Here is a 7389-nt window from a genome sequence, read left to right on the forward strand (position 1 = left end):
CTTAGTACCTTATCCCAAATTTTAAAAATTAGTGTATGAAAAGGGTTTGAAACCTTTTTTTTAAATAAAGGGAGGGGCTTATAAGTAAGAAAAAAAAGACGGTATTTTAAATAAAGGGAGGGGCTTATAAGTAAGAAAAAAGGCGGTAAATAGCAATCTACAATTTCAAAAAAAACAAGATTGCAGCTCGGTTATATCTCGTTTATTTTCGGCTGGATTAAAGCCCTACTTGCTATGTTACTTCAACCTAGCTTCACCATTATCCAAACAATTAAACTGAGGAACGTCGGCATTGCTCACTCATAAATATAGAATCTTCTCATTCTCTATCATTATTCTTTTCTGAATATCTTTCTTATTGTTTTGTTTGTGAGATTCTCTGGCCAACATTATGAATCGTTCGACTCGCCTTCTCACCCGATTGATTATGACGGTGTCATTTGGCTTTTGCATTGATGAACTTCATGCCGGAGATATGAATCGGTCAACTCGCGTTGTTACCGGATTGAATTCGCCGGAGCTACACCGGTTCTTTGCTGGCACTATCGGATTTGGTTCCTTCGACCCTCCAAAGACCCTCACCTGCAACCTCATTCAGTTCTCATCTCCAAGATTCTCCGAAATCGGCTCAATTGCAACCAATTCCGTTAATCCCCTTAGGCACGAACTTAACACTCCGGTCATGGACCCGTATCACCCGGAATCATCGGACCCGCCTCCTGTTTCCGAAGAATTTGTTCACATCGAAAACCCTAATCCGGATATGGAACCTTTAAGTGAGGGTATTGTTGATGTCGCGGATGAGCTGAGAGAGGAACACGGCGAAGTTGCAGTTAGTGGTGGTGAACTGGAAAGGAGGGAGCTGCCGGAGGAACTTTCTAGAAACGTGGCGGTTCTGACGTGCGAGTCAACTGTTAAGGGTGGGTCGTGCGACGTGTATTTGATTGGCACCCGTCATGAATCGCAGGTGAATTGATCTTTCTTTGTTTGTTTGGGATTTGAATTTCTGTTTGAATGCTGAGAAAACCAAAGGAAATATGGTGTATGCGTTGTTAATGAATTGCGAAAACGATATTCTTTGCTTAATTAGAATATAAGTCTGTTCCAATTTTGAAATTACAAAATAGAACTTTTCTGTATAGTATAATTTCCATATGTGTGCACTCCCTCTTCTTATAGACTGATTGTTAAATTCCCACTACTTGTAGTCTGGTTAAGCTATAACTGAATTAGGATTGTCGAGTAGGGTTATAGTTATGTAATGTAAGATAGCAGCCTTTAGAATCTAATATTGCAGCTACCCTTTTTTACACAGAGGATGGGAAATTTGTCATTCTATTGCAGGAATCATGTGAATATAATGTGTGAATTTGTTATTCTATTGCAGGAATCATGTGAAGAAGTTAAAGCTGTAATACAATTCTTGAAACCTCAGGTGATTTCCTTTTGACTCTCTGTATAATTGCTTTAGTGGATGGGATATTTGTGCGGTAGCTACCTACTAAGTATTTTCTTTCTACTTATCGCATGTAAACACCTTTTTCAATTCTTACTGTCTCTTGGCTATAGGTTGTCTTTCTTGAGTTATGTCCTGGGCGGGTGGATGTGCTTATTTCTCAAAATGTAGAGGTCTGTTTCATTTCTTACTTTTTTGTTTGTTTCTGTACTAATGCTGTAAACTTTTTTATTAGGGTTTTCTGAGAAGACAAAGATGGCTTGGTGTCTATTAAATGTAGTCATTTAATCATTGTACTGCAACTCACCTTTTAGGTCTTGCGAAATGTCAAAAAACAACCAGGATATTTTTTAACTTTTACTTTCAGGTTTTCACTTTCTTATATGTGCAATTTTAATTCAGCAGGTGCCGACTATGGGAGACATGATTTTCTTTATTGCCATTTCAGTTTTTTCTTGCTCTGCAGAATCATTGTTTATATTCGTCAATGAAACTAGCATTTAATACATTTGATATATTCTGAAAGTATCTAATGCATGATATTTGACATTTATAGGATGTTGAGAAGCTTGGGGTTTCTGAATTTCGTGTGGCTTTTGAAGAAGCAAAAGCATATGGTGGCAAAATTACCTTAGGTGATCGGCCTATAGAAGTAAGATGCTATTGGTGATTTTTAGCTAGAATTGCCTTGCTTCTATGCATTAGATAAATTGTCAAAAAGGTTCAGGCTTCATTAAGTTTGTCAATCTTTGCTTGAAGAAATTTTGTTTGAACCGTGAAGTTTGAGCTCTATGAAAGTGCAGTTTGAGCTCAAGTTTACTCAAAATGAAGCAATCCGATCATGAACACCTAAACACTTTTATCAGCTTAACTCATTAAAACTCCTATAAAAAATGTTCATTAGATTGCTATCCATGTTCCATCTCTTTGAGAGAGAACTGAATACAACCTCCATGAAGGTTTGTCATGAGATTGTAATGGAAAAATTGGTTAAATACTATGTGGAAGCAACAATCACTAATATCTGAGTTGAAGAAAAACATGAAAAGGGGGGATGGAAATAAGAAAAGAATAATACTGCCCAATCTAGGGTTAACGTTGACTACCCTGTATCTATGAATTTCTTTCACCATTTATTAGTAGCAGATATAGTGCTGGAAATTTCCACAAAGATGTGATAGATAAATCGTTTTATCTTTAGTTCTCTCATTTTTATGAATTTGATTAATTTAATAAAAAAATTCAATTGGTGTTGATTGAAACAGATTACACTTCGGAGGACATGGGCAAGACTGCCTCTTTGGCTTAAGATAAAGTACTCCTCTAAACCTTTTCAACCAAGCCCCAAGGACCCTAATAAAATGGTAAACTTTCATATTGCTTGCTGTATTACCTATTATGCTTGTTAGTGAGTATAATTTCTATATTGTTGCTTAATTTTAGTTGAAACTAATTTTGTTTTGCCAATTTTCAGCCAAACGAAAAGGATGAGTTTGACAAGTACATGAGCGAGACCCTTGTGCATGAGCGAGACCCTTGTGCATGAGCGAGACCAGTCAGTATTGCATTGCCAACATTTTCATTTGTTATTAGTGTTTAGTTCAAATATAACCTTTTGTTTTGCAACTTCCCATCTCTGTTCTTTTGGATCTGAAAAATAAGGTATAGGAATGAGGCAATGCGAAGTAGGCTGCTAGATTTGCCATTAATTATAGTACGTGCTTTGCCTATTTGTTTCATTTCTGATTTGTGTTTAGTTCAAACATAGCTGTGTAACTTCCTACCTCTCCGAAATTAGATCTGATAAGTGAGATATGATGTCCGTGAAGGAGCTTGTTCTGTTCCAGATTACTTGTGGTAGTTAAATCAATGAAGATGATTCAGTCGTTATGTTGGCTTCAAATAGTAAGCAGAGAGATGGTGTTATAACGCATGACATGACACTTCATTGCATGAAACAAACACTGGGCTTTACCCACTCAAAATTGCAAACCATATTTTTGCTGTAGTTTGCAACTTTGTAACTGCAACAATCCTGCTAAACCCATTTCAAACTCCATTATTCATTTGGTGTTTATCTCACTTGTAGGATCATGTCTTTCAATCTACTGAAAGTTGCTCGTGAACATAGTTCAGTGGTTGCAGTTGTTGGGAAGGGGCATTTGCAAGGAATTAAGAAGTGCTGGAAACAGCCTATTGAGGTTAGTGAACAATTGCTTTCTAAGTTTTTTCTTTTAAGTATGTCTTTATAGATCCTTAATTAAACTATTAGGTAAAACGTATGGTCATTATTTAGTTGTTTAAATGTGTGGTTAAAAGTGAATAATATGGAGAAAAAGCAATACATGATTTTTTCATTTAGGAGTAGTGTAAATAGCCATTAGGTTTGTGTGCGGAAGAAATAAAAAACTCAAGAGCTGAGATTAAATACTTTGTGTGAGTGTGAGTTATTCCTCCATTTTCAACAGGAAAAGCATCTGAGGGAGCTTCTGGAAATGCCATCACAGGAAACTGGTATTTTAATTGTCATTTCACTCGCTATGGTTGCGGCTGCCGCGACTATTGTCTCTGTTGTTTTACTTTCATGACTTGCAGGGGCTTCCAGGGTTGGGTTTCTGCCACCTCTGGCCCGGAAAAAGAAATTGGGAATTCAGTTTGAAAAGAGAATGGTTTCTAGTTTGTAGAAATGTGATTTATGATGTCAAGAACAAACTGAAGACAGTTTGTGCAGCCACTGTACTGTACGCGGAGGAGGCAGTTGAAGTTCAGAGCAGGGAAGGCTGTGGTTGTGGCTGCGGCTGCGGCTGCGGCTGCGGCTGCGAATACATTCTATGGATTTAATTCTGATTCTTGGTATGCCATTTTAATGCATGTGACCTTTAGTTTGGGGTTATATATATATAGAGTTCCCTTTAATCCAAAATGACTTTTATTAATACATTTTACAAAAAAGAGGGTAAACGAGCCGAACCGAGTCGAACCCTAGGTAGGTTAAGTATTGGCTCGTTAATATCTCGAGTCGAACCCTCTCGAGCCGAACTTTGACGAGCTTTGACCGAATCTGACCGAGCTTTGACCGAGGCAAGCTTTTATCGAGCTTCTAATGAGCTTTAATCAAATTCATCATACATGCATAGAATAAGTAGCGTAGAAAACAAAAAACTTTATAACATACTCTCATATAGAGTTTAAAATATTGATAAAGAAAACACAAATTCGGAGAAAAATTTCAAACAATGAAATATATATTAAAATTAGTAATGTATTTTGTTTCTTATCAAAATCTAATTGTCTAGTTAAAGATTCGGATGTCGAAGCTTTTTAATGTCATTTTTTATGGGTTAAATCTTATTTGAGTTGTGATGAAAACTAATAACAAATATATATGTACATATATTAAAAATAATCGAGTCTATTCGTGAGCTTTCGAGCCGAACTTGAGGAAGCTCGGACTCAGCTTGTTAGTGTTCGAGCCAATCTCGGACTCGAGTCGAGCCCTATCGAGCTGAGCTTTGAATCGAGCTTTCATCGTGCCGAGCTCGAATAGTTTGCGAACTACCAAGGCTCGCTTACATGCTTAGTCAGTGACATTCACAAGTGATTCTATTGAAGAATTGCTGCATACTTTTAGAAGAAACATGTCTGTAGGAAATGTCTCCTACAACAATCTTTAGGTGACTTTGTGTCCGAGAGTTCTCGGACAGAACATAATTTAGGTAGGAGACAGTCTCCTGTGACCATTTCCATTACAGATTTGATTTTGTAATGAAATCTGTAGTTGATCATCATCTATTACGGAATTTTGTTATTCTGCTACAAAATGTTTCGTAGATCAACATTTTTACCTTATACACCTCTTCATCCCTTAGATAGGGGCACACAGATCTAAAATTATAAAGACTCCAAAATTTAGACTGCGTTTAATTAAATATAAATTGTAGTTCAAAGAGATAAGGTACTAAAATAGACCTAATAAGGTTTTTGGGAAGTATTAATTTAGGTAGTTAATATATTTTTGGGAAAAGTACAAAAATAAACCTTGTCGTTACACCTGTTTTCGATCGGCACCCATGTGGTTTAAAAGTGTACAAAGTGGTACCTTGAGGTTCATTCCGTTAGCAAACACATACCAAATTGACTAACGGTGTTAAAAGTCAAATGGAAAAAAGTTAATTTGTTCCTTATATTTATTTATTTTATAAATTAACACCCTTTATTATCTAATTATCACAAAAAAAACCCCAAAATTAAAAATAAAATACAATTACACCATCTCTCTCCTCTCTTCTCTTTTTATTTTTTTTCTTCTTTCTCTCCCTCTTTTCTAATTTCTCCTTCTAAAATCAATTGAATTAAGAAAACAAACTCTTTCAAATTCTGAATCTAAATCTGAATATGAATCTGAATGTGAATCATATTATAACGGCAAAATTGCTTCACTGCAATTTCAGTTTCTTGAATTTCTCCTTTGTATACTACACAAAATCCACCTTCTCCATGCTTCTTGCTTCAATTCCTCGTGTTTGAATTCCTTCGCCATTCCCGCCAACCACCTCAACTTCTTCCCCGTCTCTCTTTCATCTTCATTCGCTCCTCCTTCGGCCCCCATCATCACTGCCACCAATTTCATCTCTTTTCCCCTAATTCTAACACATAACAACACTATTATCATTATTAGCGATAAGATTCCAATTCTGACTCCAATTCCAATCTTCAACTATGACTTGTCATCGTTTTCCTCTCTCAAATTCTCGATCTAAAACTCATATTTTACCACACAGTTGAGCTCGATATGTGGATCTTCAGTTGAAGTAGCGAATCCCAAATACAATTCTTGTTTCAGATACTACTTTAGATTCAAAATGTGGTTGAGGATTGAGTTTCGATGTTTAGATTTTCCTTCTTTAACCATATAAATCCCCATCAATTGGATCCTGTTGTTACAGCGGATCCAAACGGGTGTAACATAGAATTTGAAAGAGAGAGAAATTAACAAAGAAAAGAGAGGAGAGAGAAATAATAAAAAAATAAAAGAGAGAAGAGAGGAGAGAGATGGTGTAAATGTATTTTATTTTTAATTTTGTGTTTTTTCGTGATAATTAGATAATATGTGCTGTTAATTTATAAAATAAATAAATATAAGGACCAAATTAACTCTTTTTTCTTTAACTTTTAACACAGTTAGTCAATTTGGTATGTGTTTGCTAGCGGAATGAACCTCAAGGTACCACTTTGTACACTTTTAAACTACATGGGTGCCGATCGAAAACTCACAAGGTTTATTTTTGTACTTTTTCCTATATTTTTTAATGTCAGGCATGTTATGCTTTGTATCTAGGGGTGTAAATGAGTCGAGCTGCTCATGAGTGGTTCGATGTTGAGCTTGATAAAAGGTCGATCATATTCGGCTCGATTTATAAACGATCTGAGCTTGAACATGACGAAACTTGGGTCGAAAGTTTGTGAGTAGTCTCGATTATAGGTTCATGAACAAGTTCGATTATAATGTTCATGAACACGCTGGTGGCAAGCTTCGTTCCATTATTTTTTTAAGGGTAGTTAATTTATTAGTCCCTATATTTTGACAAAATACACTGTTTAGTCCCTATATTTTCAAAAACACATGGTAAGGTCTCTAACCTTTTTCTCAGTGAACTATTTAGTCCTTCTGTCTGTTTGTTAGATTTTTTACCGTTTATAACTTCAGAAATGACTAAATTACCCTTTAATATTTTACCTTCAAACTTCAGAAGAGGAAATCCAATTTTGAAGAAGAAACTATTTGTATGGAGAACAAGAAAAAGAACAGACCCAATGCTTACGAATTTATACGATTAAGAAGAAAATCAAGAAAAAGAACACTCAAAGTTGATTTCAGATGCATTAGAGTTTAAAGGAAAGGAAAATAAAGGAAAAGAATAACGCAAATCCAA

At 35.7% G+C, this 7389-nt stretch overlaps 1 pseudogene; it reads left to right on the forward strand.

Annotated features, from left to right (window-relative positions):
- Window positions 1-217: 217 nt before the first annotated feature.
- Window positions 218-4361, forward strand: LOC136223946 (uncharacterized; annotated as a pseudogene).
- The last annotated feature ends 3028 nt before the right edge of the window (window positions 4362-7389 follow it).

The sequence above is a fragment of the Euphorbia lathyris genome, chromosome 3, assembly GCF_963576675.1.
Source record: "Euphorbia lathyris chromosome 3, ddEupLath1.1, whole genome shotgun sequence".
Taxonomy (NCBI): Eukaryota; Viridiplantae; Streptophyta; class Magnoliopsida; order Malpighiales; family Euphorbiaceae; genus Euphorbia; species Euphorbia lathyris.